This window comes from Bos grunniens, chromosome X (genome assembly GCF_055505025.1).
Source record: "Bos grunniens cultivar Pamir isolate PY7600 chromosome X, Bosgru_T2T1.0, whole genome shotgun sequence".
NCBI classification, from domain to species: domain Eukaryota; kingdom Metazoa; phylum Chordata; class Mammalia; order Artiodactyla; family Bovidae; genus Bos; species Bos grunniens.
The window spans coordinates 129,345,838-129,364,258 of NC_141194.1; positions in this window are offsets into that span (position 1 = coordinate 129,345,838).

Sequence of the window (18,421 nt, forward strand, 5' to 3'; positions counted from 1 at the left end):
CTGAGAATCGGCTGACCAGCAAGAAAGATATTCCTTGATTAACTGCCTGATTATGCCACAGGCTCATCCTACTCCCCCACATCGTTTTTTTCTAGCCAGAGTTCCTTGTTCCTATAAAAGAAAAACACTTTCTGCCTGCCCTTTGAGGTACTTGCATATCTCCTGTTCCTATTGCAGTAGCCTCCTCCTTACCTCCATCTCTTCTGACCTTAGTCAGGTGTTTTTTTATTATTTGACACAGTCGTCTTTTCCTTCATGATGTAGCAGCAAACTGATTTCTCCTTTGTAATGAAGATCAACCACCCCAGTTAGTAGACGAACCTCTCTTTACACCAGTTTGTTCAGTGACACAAGATCAAAATGGTCAGTTGGCACTTCCCATCTCCAGTTCCCTGAAGCCATTTGTGTGGCCCCAGGAGGAAGCATCCTTTCCTTGGGAACTAATATCTCCAAGACAGTAGAGCTCAAAATTCCTAGCATGGAAAACAAAAATGCGGGAAGTGTGGTACTGGGTGTAATAGTAACAGGGGCTGTTCCCACTGCCTCTCCCACTCCTTAATTCCTGGACTTATGTGTTCTGGGTATGGCAGACACAGGACAATCTGTGATTTCAAACATAAACTGCATCCTGGGAGGTTGAATCGCATCCTAGCAAGGTGTTTTCTCCCAGTTGACACTGTGAGTCTTCAGTAAGCCATTTCACCTCTCAATCATGCCAGGTGCTTGTGGGGTAATGGAGGGTGTCATAAGACCAGTTATTTCCATGGATACAAGGTCATGGCTGCACTTCCTTGCTGGGAGATGAGTTCCCTGATGAGATGCAAGGTTGGATTGCCATATGTCAGATAAGGCTTTCTGTGAATCCAGGGATGGTGGTGCTGGCAGGATGACAAACGCATTTCCAGAATATATGTCTACTTCAGTGTGGACAAATATTTATTCCCTCTATAGGAAAAAAAGGGTTTTCCAGGTGGTTCTGTGGTAAAGAATCTACCTGCCAATGCAGGAGACGCTCATTCAATCCCTGGGTTGGGAAAATCCCCTGGAGGAGGAAATGGCCACCCACTCCAGTATTCTTGCTTGGAGAATCCCATTGACAGAGTAGCCTGGTGGGTTACAGTCCATGAGGTCACAAAGAGTCAGACACGACTTAGCAATTAAAACAACAGTGGGAGAAGAGGTCCAGGGTAATCCATATGCCCACAGGCGGGTGGCTTGTCCTGCCAAGGAATGGTGCCATATCCGGGGCTCAGCATGGATCTTTGCCCTCAGCAGGTTACACACTCAGCAGTAGCTGTAGCCGGGTCAGCCTTCCTGAGGGCAAGTCTGTGTTGTCCTGCCCACGCACAGCCTCCATCACTGCCACCACGGCATCTTTCTGTCCACCTGCTATCTTCACATCCCGTGTCCATTCGGGGTCACAGATCCACATGCCTCTCCCCTAAACATCCTCGCGTCTACACCGCTGACCGCTGACCCACGGTACACCACATTTCCTGACAGCTGCCGGAAGCAGCCGCGAACTAACTCCTTTTCTCTTGCAATGTCCCTCCGACGCCCTCTACTGGCAAAGCCCAGCATCGTGCTCATTGTAAACTAGGGATGTTAAGTGAATTCTGTCCACTATCGCATAGCGGTATGGACCTGGGACTTTGGAGCTAAGATACAACACATTGATAACTGGCATAGATTCTCCACTTCAGGGCCATCAGGCCTCTGATTTATTTGGATTAGAATCCTGTGTGACTGTTGAGGTAGTAAATTTCTGAGCCTCAGTTTTCTGACCCTTGAAACATAGCTCAATGTTCAGGGCTTAATGCTTTATGTTTTCAGCAACATATTTCCTAAATACTTGAAAGTAATTATGTCCGTTTGGAATCTTGCCTAAAATCCTTGATCCTTCCTTTTTGTACCCCACAGAACCCTTGCTTCACTTAAAAATTGTAAAACAAGTCATACATTCGTTCTACAGTCCTGGATACCCCCAGAAAGGCAATTGGAGTAACTCATCTGCAAACCTGTGGCTTTAAGTGTCTACTGAAGCAAGGAAGACTTTGGGAGGTTTTACACTAACACACCAGTCCACTTTGCTTCCAGTTGTTCTGGTGCAGAGAACGTTGACTGATTTGCATTATGAAAGACTAGGTGGTAATACAAGTCCCAGAAGCTGGCCTGATGCAGCAATTATTTTCTATACCTGCTACAGGGTCTCGGGCATTGTGGGACTCAGCAGTGTCCTCTAGTACAGAGTGTACATTCTTGTGCATGATGAGTGTCCTTTTATCAGGGTCTACCCAGAGGGCCGAGGGTGGCAACGAACTGTCCATAGGATTGTCCCCAATTCGCACAAGCCTCTGTCTGATTTTGAGGGAGATAGTTTTCCACTTTGCTACATCAAACATGCAAACCCTCAGCCTCTCTGGATGCAGCAGCTTAGTTCACGGGTACTGTTACCTTAGACCACTTTGCTTTGGATAAATTCCTTCCATCTTTCATAGCCCACCTTTATGTCAGCTTTCACCACGTTCAGTCTCTGAATCCTCTGCATTTATTAATATTAGCAACCTCCATTCAGTATTCCCCCAAGACTGCCTTTCCCCATCGCTTTACATTCTACTCACCTCTTACTCTTGCTTCTCTCTCCCTCTCATAACCTTTCTTTAGAGCCTGTTAAAACTTTCCTTTTCTCAGTAGGCTGGTCTCCCCAACACTTGATAGTAATTGTACTGTCAAGGTGAATCTTTATTTACTGAAGCAATACTCCCCTCTCACTGGTGGCATTTGGGGTCTTGTGATGAAGAGACAAGAACTGGATTCTGAAATCACTCCTAAATCTGGTAGGTATAAGGCATATTTCATTTAGCCATATTTGGATTTTGTTCTAATGGCTGTATTTTTTTTCCCATCTGCGATCACATTCACAATTCTGAGGGAGAAGTTGGAGTTCAGCAAAGAGAAGTACAAGTAGTAAATGAAAGCTTTGCTGAGCAGAAACTATCCTTTAGCAATAATTATATCTATTATTGCAATAATTATCTTCTCTATAGGATTTTCAGTTTCCTCTTCTAGAAGCTTCTGATTTTCTTTTTACCCTTTTCATTTTATGAGCAATTATCTATAAATGCAACTGAAGTGCCAACGATCTGAACTGTTACTAAAACTGAAAACTATGCAGTCTGAGGAATAAATGTTAAAATTGATAATACCTTTTATGCACAGTCTCTGTGGGTTTTGTTCTTGTGTTAGAGGCACAGTTTCTGTAAAGAAGGAAAACAAGCTACTGTGTTTGTATTCATTATAAGCCACCATACTAAGCACTCTCTTTGTAAGTTGGAATCCAATGGCACTAAAAGAAACCTTCCCTGTGTCTGCAACTCTGCCCCACACTGGCTGGGGTTGTAGTCAGAAGTGTCATCACAAATGTTTACTTCCATAAGGTGTAAACTGTGAAGCTGCCTTACCTTGAATACATTAATGACTGTGCCTGTTGGAGAAGTTTGAACTGTGGTGCTGGAGAAGACTCTTGAGAGTCCCTTGGACTGCAAGGAGATCCAACCAGTCCATCCTAAAGGAAATCAGTCCTGAATATTCATTGGAAGGACTGATGCTGAAGCTGAAGCGCCAATACTTTGGCCACCTGATGTGAAGAGCTGACTCATTTGAAAAGATCCTGATGCTGGGAAAGATTGAAGGAGGAGAAGGGGAAGACCAAGGATGAGGTGGTTGGATGGCATCACCAACTCGATGGACATGAGTTTGAGTAAACTCCAGGAGTTGGTGATGGACAGGGAGGCCTGGTGTGCTGCAGTCCAGGGGGTTGCAAAGAGTCGGACACAACTGAGTGACTAAGCTGAACCATGCCTCAGTTTCCTAATCTGTAAAAAGCACAAAAATTAATTCCTTTATCTATGAATGATTGTGGGGATGAAAAGAAATATCTTGTGTGAAAATACCATGTATAGGCTTAAGGGTTAAATTAGTAAACACAGAGGTACCTGCAATGGCACCCCAATCCAGTACTCTTGCCTGGAGAATCCCATGGATGGAGGAGCCTGGTAGGCTGCCGTCTCTGGGGTCACGCAGAGTCAGACATGACTGAGGTGACTTAGCAGCAGCAGCAGCAACCTGCACTTTAGGTTTGCCTAATGGTTACAAAACCAAATCTGAGTCAGGTGAGATAACCAAATAGCACAAAACCTTTCCTTCCCAAGTTGTTGATATCTTAGAATTCTAAAGCAGTGGTCCCCAACCTTTTTGGCACCAGGGACCAGTTTCATGGAAGACAATTTTTGCACAGACTGGGAGAGGGGGATGGCTTCAGGATGATTTGAGTTCATTATATTTATTATGCCACCACTGCTGTGACAGGAGGTGGAGCTCAGGTGATAATGGGAGTGATGAGGAACAGCTGTAAATACAGATGAACCTTCCCTCACTCACCCACTGCTCACCTCTCCTGCCGTATGGCCTAGTACCAATACATGGCCCGGGGGTTGGAGATCTCTGTTCTAAAGCTCTTGCCTCCCAAGGAAATCTAGGCATTAAAGTAATGTTTTCCAGGTTGGTGAGTATTTACTAATTCTAAAATAATCCATGCTCTTTCCATTTTCCTCCTCCTTCCCATCCATCTTCCCCATGTCATCTCTTGCACCTCAATACCATTTCTCTATGGGGTTAGAGGCAGTTTCTAAGCAATTTGTTTGAGTCTGGCTTCCTGGGAATTCTAGATAGGTCCCAATCAGTGGTGTGTTGGACCCAGTTTGTATTGCTGCCAGATGTGTATGCACATTCCTTCCCAGCTTCACCACTGATATCCATTGGTACCTTGAACTTGGCCATGGTGGGAATTTTCACACCATAAAAACTGGCAAACTTTACAAATTAGGCCTTTTCTTTTTGTCTTTCAGAAAGTTGGTTGTTAAACATTTAGGAGCACACATATCTCTTTTGGGTTCTCATTTGCTTAGGGAGACATTGGTTCTCTTCCTGAAGCAGATAAGAGTGTATTTGGCTGCATGAAACCAAAACCCCAACTGAACAGTAGTGTAACACATTTGTTTCTAGCAGGCATTGTTGAGGGTCGTCCAGCTTTGCCTTCCTTAACACGTTGGCCTGGTGGCTCCTTTTCATCCAGTTATTGCAGCCTCCAGACAATACGTTTTGCATATGGCTACCAGTAAGTTCAAGTCCAGGCAAGTGTGTGTGTTTAGCTTTTCAACCTCTACAGTAGAGAAAAAGAAGAGAATGGGTACATGTATATGTATGACTGAATCCCTTTGCTGCACACCCCAAACTCTCACAACATTGTTTGTTAATCAGCTATACCCCAATACAAAATAAAAAGTTTTTTAAAAAAGATGAAAGGGATTGGATTTTCAGGGTAGAAATCGGCGCCAATCCACTCATGTTTATTGGTCCCCTGATATTAACAAGATTCAGAGTCAGTACAGAGAACAAGTTAAAGCCAGCAGACGCTTTTACTTTGTTTCTTCTAGAAGCAGCTGTGGTCCCAAATTGATTCCATGGAACATACCTTGCTTTCCTATAATACCATCCTCGGTTGTATGGCATTACTTACACGTGATGACTTTGTTTCACATTTGTGACTGGAGTTATGAGTCTTTATAGAGATCATCACAGAGCCACTCAGTGCTTTTATTCATAATCTTTTGTGGGATCCTTGGTCTGAAGTCCCCTGTCAGGAATCAAATATCCTTAGATGCTGGTATCTGCAGTCCTGGCCAGATGCTGATGAGTTTGGTAAGCCACATCTCCAGAGCCTCTGACCCCTATTCTCTGAGTCCACTTCCAATGCAGTGTTGATTTGGTTTCCCACTCTCCAGAGGAAAGTTATTATGAGAAAATACTTACTGTTAATGATGACCAGTGTTTGAGCTTGCTCTCCAAGGTAGATGGTGATTTATAAACTTATGGAAATGTTCAAACATTGAACATTTGAAAAGTTGAAAAGTAGTGCAGAGAAACTTTGTGTTCCCATCATCGATCCATAATTATCAACTGATGGTCAATCAAGTTTGATCTCTGCCCCTTCTCCCTTCCTATCACCATGGGATTATTTTGAAGAAAATTCCAGACATCATAATATTTCACTTGAACATGGGTGCATATGTACAGGACCTTGCTTTATAAAAGAAGGAACAGAAACCTTTATGAATGACTTCTATTGAAGATGCAATTTATAGTGAGTAGCTGCCTAAAACAGAGAGATTTTCCTTCCTTTTAGGCGTAGGGTAAGTGGAGGTACAGAAAGAATGGTGTAAAGTCCTTCCTCTAATATTTTATAGAAAGCTTTGTCCCTTCTTTAAGTAAGTAGGTAAGTAAATGAAGTCACTTAGTCGTGTCCGACTCTTTGTGACCCCGTGGACTGTAGCCTAGTAGGCTTCTCCATCCATGGGATTCTCCAGGCAAGAATACTGGAGTGGGTTACCATTTCCTTCTCCTTCATTTTCCTTCTCCATTTCCTTGTCCTTTCTTTACATCATACATATTTGTCATCTCATCTTGGTTATAAATTAGCTAAGGAGAGATTGCTTATCTTATTCACATTGTACCATCAGCTTTGCAAGGTTTGGTTGTTTTTCAGAAATTCCAGACCTGTGTCATTTGTGTTTATTCAGTTTTTCTATGGTGTCAGCCTCATCTGCATAGTTTAGTCTCAATCATCTGTTACATATCAGTGTTTCAAAACGGTGTTAGGTCCTGGGCTCCAGCATTAGGAAATAAATTGCTGGTATGTATATTGTCACCCTGCTTATTTAACTTCTATGCAGAGTACATCATGAGAAACGCTGGGCTGGAAGAAGCACAAGCTGGAATCAAGATTGCCAGGAGAAATATCAATAACCTCAGATATGCAGATGACACCACCCTTATGGCAGAAAGTGAAGAGGAACTAAAAAGCCTCTTGATGAAGGTGAAAGAGGAGAGTGAAAAAGTTGGCTTAAAGCTCAACATTCAGAAAACTAAGATCATGGCATCTGGTCCCATCACTTCATGGCAGATAGATGGGGAAACAGTGGAAACAGTGTCAGACTTTATTTTTGGGGGCTCCAAAATCACTGCAGATGGTGACTGCAGCCATGAAATTAAAAGACACTTACTCCTTGGAAGGAAAGTTATGACCAACCTAGATAGCATATTCAAAAGCAGAGACATTACTTTGCCAACAAAGGTTCGTCTAGTCAAGGCTATGGTTTTTCCTGTGGTCATGTATGGATGTGAGAGTTGGACTGTGAAGAAGGCTGAGCGCCAAAGAACTGATGCTTTTGAATTGTGGTGTTGGAGAAGACTCTTGAGTGTCCCATGGACTGCAAGGAGATCCAACCAGTCCATTCTGAAGGAGATCAGCCCTGGGATTTCTTTGGAAGGACTGATGCTAAAGCTGAAACTCCAGTACTTTGGCCACCTCATGCGGAGAGTTGACTCATTGGAAAAGACTCTGATGCTGGGAGGGATTGGGGGCAGGAGGAGAAGGGGACGACAGAGGATGAGATGGCTGGATGGCATCACTGACTCGATGGACATGAGTCTGAGTGAACTCTGGGAGTTGGTGATGGACAGGGAGGTCTGGCGTGCTGCGATTCATGGGGTTGCAAAGAGTCGGACATGACTGAGCAACTGAACTGAACTGAACTGAACTGATGGGGCCCTTATTTAATACAATTCTACCTCTGTGTTCTGCCACTTTATTAGACCATCTTAGGCTCGAGTATCTGGTAATAAGTTGCCTTCTTTATGAAGAAAAAAAATCAATACATTGTTAGTGGTGTTTTTCCAGATGAAATGAACAGATTAAATCAGCTTTTACCTTATTACAAAGTTTATTTTTGAATAGTTAATGGGGGTCATAAGATCCCAAGAACTGGGCGTCTTCTGGAAAAATTTAATGACCCGGTTTCATCTGAGATGAAACAGCTCCCATCTAAGTTACTTTTTTCTCTATGACCCAATCCATAACTGGAGGCTGTGCTGATGAAGCCTGGCATTTGCCTTCCTTCCAGGCAGCTGGTGATGAAGTAGGCTAATGGTCAAGTAAAGTGTCTTATGCTATTGAGCATTAGGATCATACTTCATATTTTGCAAAGTGCTTTTTCATTATTTATTCCTCACAACCTACCTATGAGATCTCCTGGCTGTCTTATCTCCCATATTGTGGCTGAAATATGACTAACCTATGTTCATAAATGCTTCAGGAAGCTGAAATGAATACAGGTACTTGCTGACATACAAACACCCCGCATTCAAAATGGCCAGCCTACACAGCCCTTGGGAAGGGGGGATGCAGCTCCCCCAGAGAGTGGGAAATAATTCCATTTTCCTGTGTGTACAGAGGTCCCTGGGACTGCAGGTATGAGAGTTAAAAATGAGGGCAGCAAGGGCGAGTGATTATACTCTTACTGCTGTTCAACAGAGAATTTCTATTTCCACAAAATTGTTTACCTGGGGCTTCTGCACTCAGATAAGTTCACCTGATGCCATGTTGTTCACACTTCAGTTAAGGTCTATCATGGCTTCTGTGATTTGGATTATTAAATGAATCTTGAATTCCTTTACACATAGAGACTGCCCACATGCGTGCTTGTGATGGTTATGTTTTGGAGTAGCTCCGTTTTCCTTTGTGTTGAGCTACTTATGCTGATACTTCATCACATTCTCTTCCAGAGAAGTCTCTAGAACAGAACAGCCTTGAAGTGATTTGGTGACCTAAGTAAGAAAGGACAGCTTCTGTCTGCTGTGGCTGCCAAGGTGATCATGAATGGGAAATAGAGTTTTATTCAGAGCCTCTTTTTGCTTGGTACCATTACATGCTGTATCCACAAGACTTAGGTTGCCATGGCTCCAGACTGCTTGTCGTGCATGGCTTATGCCATGAGTCCAGTGCCTCCTGCTACCTGGCTACTTATCGATAAGTATAGCCAAACTGAAACATTAAACTGGAACAAGGAAAGGAAGACGGAAATCTATTTCCATTGTAAATATAATATGCATATGCAAAGATGAATTCTCTGGTGATTTGGCCTCAGTTAAATGTAGTTAGACTAGTTAGTTTCAAGAGGTACAAGATTTGCTGCTAGTAGAGTCTCAAAAGAAAAAAATCTTTGAACTGAATTTTTTTTCTAATGATACTGGGATTCCCTGGTAGCTCAGCTGGTAAAGAATTCACCTGCAACATGGGAGACCTGGGTTTGATCCCTGGGTTGGGAAGATCCCCTGGAGAAGGGAACGGCTACCCACTCCAGTATTCTGGCCTGGAGAATTCCATGGACTGTATAGTCCATGGGGTCGCAGTCGGACACAACTGAGTCACTTTCACTTTCACTTTCAAATGATACTATAGATTATGAGCCATATGATTTTTTGAGAGGTGAATTTTAAGAGAAAGTGCACTGAATTAGATGTCAAGAGACTGAACTGTACTCAGATCCAGATCTGATACTGACTAGCCCACAAGTGGTTCCTTTGCCAAGCCACCTGACCCCTCGGGACTTGTTTCTTCCTGTGTCAAGCAAGGGTGATGAGCTAGATTGACGCAAATGTTTCTTTGCAATATTTTCAGCTCTATTCTAAGAGGAAATAGATCTTAACATACCAGCTAGTGACAAACATGGTTTATTGCCAAAATGCAGGCAGAGGATCTTATCCCAGAGAGTGGCACTGGAACCTATTTCTTCCTTTTTTTCCCTCATTTTCTCTCCCAGAAAATTGTTCCCCTTTGTGTATCTGATATTTGTTCAAGACGTGTACATGCCAAACTTAGATCCAAGTGCCTTAACAACAGATGTATTGAGATCTTCTCCATGTTTTACAGCTCTCCCCTATTTTTCATCTAATAACCTGGCTACTGGAGCTCTTACCCAGGTCCAATTTATTTATTTTTTTTAATTTTATTTTTAAACTTTACATAATTGTTAGTTTGTCTTACTCCAACTTTCCAGTTGAAAGCTGATTAGGTGGCCGCCTGGGTTACCAGGGATTGGCTGTCTATGGCTTTGCAAGCTGTTCACAAATGTTATTTCATTGGCAGTACCACTTTATTGAAGCAAGTGAAGAAAAGAAAAGGGCGTGTATTCACTGAAAACAAAACCACCTGCGGATCTTTCCTCTCTAGGAGTATGAGGAATAGTCACTACCTTTCTCAGAGATAATTGATAAAACTAGAAAAGTCCAGTCAAGAGAGGAGCTTAATAATGTCTTTTGACCATTATTAATGACCGTGACAAGGATTGCATAGATATATCTATGACAATAGAGAAAATCCTAAATGCATTCTTATCTGTATTATGATTAGAGCTGTAATACACTTTACAGTTTGATTTCATTCAATTGTCGACTCTTCAAAGCAGAGACTGAATGGATTATCAGATGGGACTAGAATAGTTTTTATACATAGTAAATGGCATACTAGTTGTCCTTGAGAGAATGCCAGTCTTTCAGGTCCACACTGCTCTAGGTTGGGGTTTGAAGGCTTAGTGTTGGTACCTGAGATGAGGCACTGAAGCCCATCTGTTCCATGTGTAGAGAGGAGAGTAAGCCCATTGGCACTGCCTCAACCACAAACTCAAATCGGAAGCCAGGCAGATAGATATTGCATCCATAATAGAAACATGAAGGGACCTGTCCTAGGTACAGAATTCAGGTAATTAAAATCTTGAATCGATAGCCAAATCATTGCAACAGGAATCAGTTTGATCTGTGGGTGGAGCAGCATGTTTTAGAGGCACTTGGCTGGCTCAGGCGTCTATTGTGAAATATCTGTCAGAACTTCCCTGGAGGTCCAGTGGTTAAGAAGCTAAGCTCTCACTCCAGGGGGTGCAGGTTCTATCCCTGGTCAGAGAACTAGGATCCCACATGCCAAGCAGCCAAAAAAAAAAAAAAAGTCGGATTGCTTTGAATAGATAAGGTAAATGGAGTACTGGGTCTAATTGTGTTAAAAGTGTGCACTTGGTGGCTTTTTTGCAACCATCAATACATTTAAGTATTTTCCAACCTCTCTTTCTGGAGAGATGGGGGAAACCAGGATGATGTATATAGAAGCACTAGGGTTAAGAAACATCCTCCCTCCTAACAGTTTAGAAGGAGAAGAAATTTTAAAAAAGCAATTCTGATGCTCTTTTAGAATAAATTGGCCATGTCCCATTCAATCCAGAGTGTTTGGCATGTACAGTAAAAGCACTTTAGAGTAAGAGAATAATTGAGATTTATCGAAAAAAGGGGAGTGGAGGAGTAGATGATAGGAACATAATAATTAAGGTTGCAAAAATATCTGAAAGGCAGGAAAGAGAAGGTGGTGGCCAGGGACTGGAGAGAGTTTGAAGATATTTTCAAAGACTGGATATTTGAAAGATATTTCAAAAGATATTTCAAAAATGCTTTGATTGCCTTCAACATCATAAATGACTTAGCTTCTGAAATAACAAACTTGTTGGATTATGAAGAGTAGACATTGGCACTTCTCAGCCTCTAGCTGCATTCAGCCACCCTTTCTAAATAACTTTCAGTATGGCCAGAAAATGGAAAAGTACTTTGCAGTTAAGATTGGGACAAATCTGCATCTAAAGTTCCTGAAAAATGTTTACAAAATACCAAATGAAGACAGGAAGTTGTAGAACAGCTAGCATAGTCTGATTCGATTTTAATAAAAAGCAGGTAAATGTATAGAGAATAATCTGGAAATAATACAGCAACATAAAAACTATAGTCATTTCTGGGAGACTTTTACTTTCAGCTTTCTTCATTTTGGGATAACATGACTTTATTGCTGCTGCTGCTGATAAGTTGCTTCAGTCATGTCCGACTCTGTGTGACCCCAGAGACGGCAGCCCACCTGGCCCTGCCATCCCTGGGATTCTCCAGGCAAGAACACTGGAGTGGGTTGCCATTTCCTCCTCCAATGCATGAAAGTGAAAAGTGAAAGTGAGGTCACTCAGTCGTGTCCGACTCTTAGCAACCCCATGGACTGCAGCCTACCAGGCTCCTCCATCCATGGGATTTTCCAGGCAAGAGTACTGGAGTGGGGTGCCATTGCCTTCTCTGATGACTTTATTAAACATTATTAAATCATATTAGTATATTTGGACATCAATTTGGCTATATTGAAGTTTTCATTCCAATCCCAAAGAAAGGCAATGCCAGAGAATGCTCAAACTACCACACAATTGCACTCATACCACACGCTAGTAAAGTAATGCTCAAAAATCTCCAAGCCAGGCTTCAACAATATGTGAACCATGAACTTCCAGATGTTCAAGTTGGTTTTATAAAAGGCAGAGGAACCAGATATCAAATTGCCAACATCCGCTGGATCATGGAAAAAGCAAGAGAGTTCCAGAAAACATCTATTTCTGCTTTATTGCCTATGCCAAAGCCTTTGACTGTGTGGATCACAATAAACTGTGGAAAATTCTGAAAGAGATGGGAATACCAGACCACCTGACCTGCCTCTTGAGAAACCTGTATGCAAGTCAGGAAGCAACAGTTAGAACTGGACATGGAACTACAGACTGGTTCCAAATAGGAAAAGGAATACATCAAGGCTGTATATTGTCACCCTGCTTATTTAACTTATACGCAGATTACATCATGAGAAATGCTGGGCTGGAGGAAGCACAAGCTGGAATCAAGATTGCCGGGAGAAATATCAATAACCTTAGATATGCAGATGACACCACCCTTATGGCAGAAAGGGAAGAGGAACTAAAAAGCCTCTTGATGAAAGTGAAAGAGGAGAGTGAAAAAGTTGGCTTAAAGCTCAACATTCAGAAAACTAAGATCATGGCATCTGGTCCCATCACTTCATGGGAAATAGATGGGGAAACAGTGGAAACAGTGTCAGACTTTATTTTGGGGGGCTCCAAAATCACTGCAGATGGTGATTGCAGCCATGAAATTAAAAGATGTTTACTCCTTGGAAGGAAGGTTATGACCAACCTAGATAGCATATTCAAAAGCAGAGACATTACTTTGCCAACAAAGGTCCGTCTAGTCAAGGCTATGGTTTTTCCAGTGGTCATGTATGGATGTGCGAGTTGGACTGTGAAGAAAGCTGAGTGCTGAAGAATTGATGCTTTTGAACTGTGATGTTGGAGAAGACTCTTGAGAGTCCATTGGACTGCAAGGAAATCCAACCAGTCCATCCTAAAGGAGATCAGTCCTGGGTGTTCATTGGAAGGACTGATGTTAAAGCTGAAACTCCAATACTTCGGCCACCTCATGCGAAGAGTTGACTCATTGGAAAAGACCCTCATGCTGGGAGGGATTGGGAGCAGGAGGAGAAGAGGACGACAGAGGATGAGATGGCTGGATGGTATCACCGACTCGATGGACGTGAGTTTGAGTGAACTCCGAGAGTTGGTGATGGACAGGGAGGCCTGGAGTGCTGCAATTCATGGGGTCGCAAAGAGTCGGACATGACTGAGCGACTGAACTGAACTGAACTGAATATTTAAAAGTATCAAAAAACCTCCAAATTAAAAAAAGTTTAAAATATTGAACAGGAGCTATACAATAGTTCATTTTCTTTATTTCTTTTTTTTCACTTGACTGAAGTTGTCTTTCGTTTTTTGGCTCCACCACATGGCATGTGGGATCTTAGTTCCCTGACCAGGAATCAAACCCACATCCCTTGCATTGGAAGGGGAGAGTTTTAACCCTGGGCCACCAGGGAAGTCCTCAGCTTAAGTTTTTATGATCTAGTCTAAGTAAAGAATCATTTTGTGAGAGGGAATATGAAATGTAAGGCATACACTGTTCAAAGACGTGTGTGTGTGTGCTAAGTCACTTCAGTCATGTCCAACTCTGTGTGACCCTATGGACCATAGCCCATCAGACACCTCTGTCCATGGGGGTCTCCAGGCAAGAATACTTTAGTGGGCTGCCATGCCCTCCTCCAGGAGATCTTCCTGGCTCAGGTATTGAACCCACATCTTCTCCATTGGTAGGCAGGTTCTTTACCACTAGCGCCACCAGGGAAGCCCACATTTCTTAAATTGTGCATATATGTTTTTGATGATCTCAATTTATATGTGAAAAAATTTATATTGGTCACTTTGATTTAGACCAAGGGCTTTACTTTTTATCAGCAACTAGGAAGATTTTCTTCTTCTCTGTAGTGAGAGTTTGCAGGAACATGGAATGCAAAATTTGGAAAGTTGGTACACAATATTTAATCCATGCAAAGAATTTGGACAACATGCATACAACCTATTGAAAGAGTTTTAAAAATAGTCACTTATTTTTTGTGTTTTAGTTCTTTCTCTCTCTCTTTTTTTTTGGCAAGGATGAGGACATTACACATAGTTCCTAGAATTTATGGTATTGAAGGATATAGAAATCTCTAGACCTTGGGCTTTTATTCTGGAATTTTATACAATATATGCAGTTGTTTATATTTGTAGAGTTTTCTGGGTTCAAGTTCTTTTCACAAATATCTGGCTGTCACAAAATTCAAGACCCAAAGCACATATAGAATCACTTACCTGGAGGGAGTTTGAAGTTCCTCCAAATCTTTTTCATATCTGTTGTACTCTATTGTTCATTGATATAGTCTAAAACATAATAGAAACAAAAAATATGACTGCATATGAAGCATTAAAATTTATCCTGACTTTCTGATCCATGAATAAACACTATCATGGTAAGAAGGTCAAGTAGCAGCCATGGGAGCTCTTTTGCCTCTTAAATGCATGAACATCTAAAATGGGCAGCGTGACTGTTACAGTGCTGTGTGTTGGTTTTCTGCTTTGATGACTCCTCTTAGAGGAGGCAATTTTCTTTGTAGGACCACCTGTGCAGTTGGGGTACCAGTGGGGAAAACCCAGATATCTCTACATTCCTAAGCCAATTCAAGGTGCTCATCAGTCGGTTCAGTTGCTCAGTTGTGTCCAACTCTTTGTGACCCCAAGGACTGCAGCACGCCAGGCTTCCCTCTCCATCACCAACTCCTGGAGCTTGCTCAAACTCACATCCATCAAGTCAGTGATGCCATCCAACCATCTCATCCTCTGTCATCCCCTTCTCCTCCTACCCTCAATCTTTCCCAGCATCAGGGTCTTTTCCAGTGAGTCGGCTCTTTGATCAGGTGGCCAAAGTATTGGAGCTTCAGCTTCAGCATCAGTCCTTCCAATGAATATTCAGGATTGATTTCCTTTAGGATTGACTGGTTTAATCTTGCTGTCCAAGGGACTCTCAAGAGTCTTCTCCAACACCACAGTTCAAAAACATCAGTTCTTTGGCACTCAGCTTTCTTTATGGTCCAACTCTCAGATATGTACATGACTACTGGAAAAACCATAGCTTTGACTATGCAGACCTTTGTCAGTAAAGTAATATCTCTTCTTTTTAATATGCTGTCTAGCTTTGTCATACCTTTTCTTCCAAGGAGAAAGCGTCTTTTAATTTCATGGCTGTAGTGAGTTTGGAGCCCAAGAAAATAAAGTCTGTCACTATTTCCATTGTTTCCCCATTTGCCATGAAGTGATGGGACCAGATGTCATGATCTTAGTTTTTTGAACGTTGAGTTTTGCTCGTGTCAGTAGTTAAAAAGAAATTATAAGTGAGATCCCCCATGATTCTGATTTATTTGTTTATTTCCATGCACTCTTATCAACTCATGAACTACTTCAATTTTACCTTGAGACCTGAGTTGGCTGATGAGATGACTTTGGGTTAAACTCATGGGTGAGATTACTAGAAGGATTTGTTGTATTTGTGCATTTTATTGGCTTATGAACTAATTCAAACATCACTGAAGCCCTTAGTCAACCGTAGCATGATTGATGTGGAGGTAATCTAATTGCTTTTCTTTTATGTGATCTATATACATGTATGTGACCTGTAATGGCAATTTGAATAATCACCTTTGAAGCCTTTCGATTTGGGTTTGGTCTTCTCAATCCACTGTGCTAACTCCAATATCACAGTTGGAAATTACTGACTGCTACCAGGCAGGCCATGGAATAGTTTGGATTTGGGTTGTATTTCTGAGCTTCTGTTACTTCTTTCTTCATATTTGTGTTCACTTCTTGTCAACTAGCTGCTTCTTATTCAACTTCAAATGTTGATGAAACCTATAGTGCTTTAATCAACTTGACCGAAGACTAGAAGTGGACTGAAGCCCATAGGATTCACTGATTTTTCTCAGTCTCTCCCATCAGTCAAACACAGCAGCCTTACAGGATGATGAAAAGGCCCATTGTAGACTCTGTTCTAGTATCAGCTTGGGGACTATAGGTTGTGCACTCAGGGTGCCAAGCTGCAAGGATGTAGAATACAGTTTTAACCAGGAAGCAGGCTTTTAGGCAGGAACCAGATTGTGCTTTTCTCCCCTAGGACCCAGAATAGATGGCTTTGGGAACATGGCTGCTACTGCTGCTGCTAAGTCACTCCAGTTGTGTCCGACTCTGTGTGACCCCATAGACGGCAGCCCTCCAGACTTCCCCATCCTTGGGATTCTCCAGGCAAGAACACTGGAGTGGATTGCCATTTCCTTCTCCAATGCATGAAAGTGAAAAGTCAAAGTGAAGTCGCTCAGTTGTGTCTGACTCTTCGCGACCCAATGGACTGCAGGCTACCAGGCTCCTCCATCCATGGGATTTTCCAGGCAAGAGTACTGGAGTGGGGTGCCATCGCCTTCTCTGTGGGAACCTGGAGTTAGAGGTAAAAATGAAATCTCGTGTGATTGCAGATGAGTGATTACCCCAGATGTTTGTAGATTACAGAACTCAAGGGGAAGCACATTTCTACTACAGGAAATGGGAAGTACCATCTACAGCTTCTGTATAATTGTTTTACCTTGATTCTTTAATTTGTATGTCGTATTTTGCCTTGGAGGTGTTTAAGGTTAACCTTAAGTCTGTAGATTTCTGAATCTCAAAGAATCACAGCAGCTCTGCAGAAGTCATGAACTTCTCCATGACGACTTCAACCCAAAGAAGTCCCATGACCTGGGGTCCCAGACTTTGGACTTGGTTTGAGCATGGGGTTGTTTTCATTGCTTATAAGGTGTGCACTTGTGCTTATGCAAACAATCTTGCAATCTTAAGTATGGGGAGATATCAGAGTATGTATATACTGTATTTGTATCCCACACAGTGCAAGGCAGTGTCTCAGGCTGATTGGTCTCCCCAGCAGGACATTTTTGTGATAACTTCCTGCAACCTTCGTTTTCTGTGTCACTAAGTCCCTGGACATAGCTACCTTGTTTGATTGTCAGCTTTCCCTCATTGAACCAATCTCAACATTTTTCCTATCAAATCTGGAATTTGGGACTAGTCCACAAGACTGAATGATAGCCTGCTAAATCTCATTAATGCTTTTTTATTACAGAGAACACTATTTTGAAGACTTATTGTTGATTTTTCCTGAGCTCTCCTTGTTTCTGTGCCTGTGAAGCGGTTTTCTGTGCTTTTTTTTTTTTTTTTGATTTTATAAAATGCTTATGTTTTCCCTGTGATATGTTGTTGTTGTAAGCTCCAACTTGTAGATTTTTATTATTCACAATGGCTATAAACATGATAAAAAAGCTTGTGGTCTGCCAAGTACATTATCCAATGTTTCAAGGCAGAGCTCTGAGTTATAGAACCTAATGCATTGAAAGATTTGGTGGCAAGGTGTGGACTTTCCAGGTCAGGATTGAAATTATCTCCTTTATGAAGGTAAAAAAGTTAGTAGGCAATCTAATAGCTTCCTATTAGAAGTGGTCCCTTTGGCCACTTCTTGAAGGCCACAAATAAGTATTTGGGCGTTGTGGGGGTGGAAGGGACATCTTCTACCCCTGCAAGAGGAATGGCAGACTCCCAGAGCCCTGTAGATCACCAGCCCAGAAGTCAGGAGAGCATGGACTGGAAGCAAGGGGTGCAAAGTTAACCCCTGGTCAAGCCTGCAGTCAAACTCTGGTCCCTAGAGTCTGGAGTGTTTATCATTACACCACACTACCTGGTCTTATAAAGTCGTAGTAAGGGTACAGAATCCAAAGAGGTAAGTTAGTAAGAGGTTGTTTTTGGCGTTGTTTGTTCCTAAAATTTAATACTCTTTCTACTGCTTGTGTAAAATTTCCTGTTAACTAAAACTGCATGTCCTCTGTACAACTTGCCATGGTTTCAACATTCATCAAATAGCTTTATCACTGTGGTCAGGAAACTCTTTCCCCACGGGACAGGAGAGCAAGACTGTGCCATTCTGTCTTGGCTGCAGCTGTGCCTGCTGGGTGGGTGGGCATGGGTCACTTCCTAGGATTTCCTGATGATTTGGAGTTGCAGGTGTCAGCAACTCCATTCCAGCTATTTAGTCTAGAGGCCCCAAGCAGAGCATCCCCTGGTCTTTCAGAGCAGCTGGGACTTATCTCCTTATTATTTATTACCCAATCTATGTTAAGGAGTGGGCCATCCATTAGCATGGCATCCCC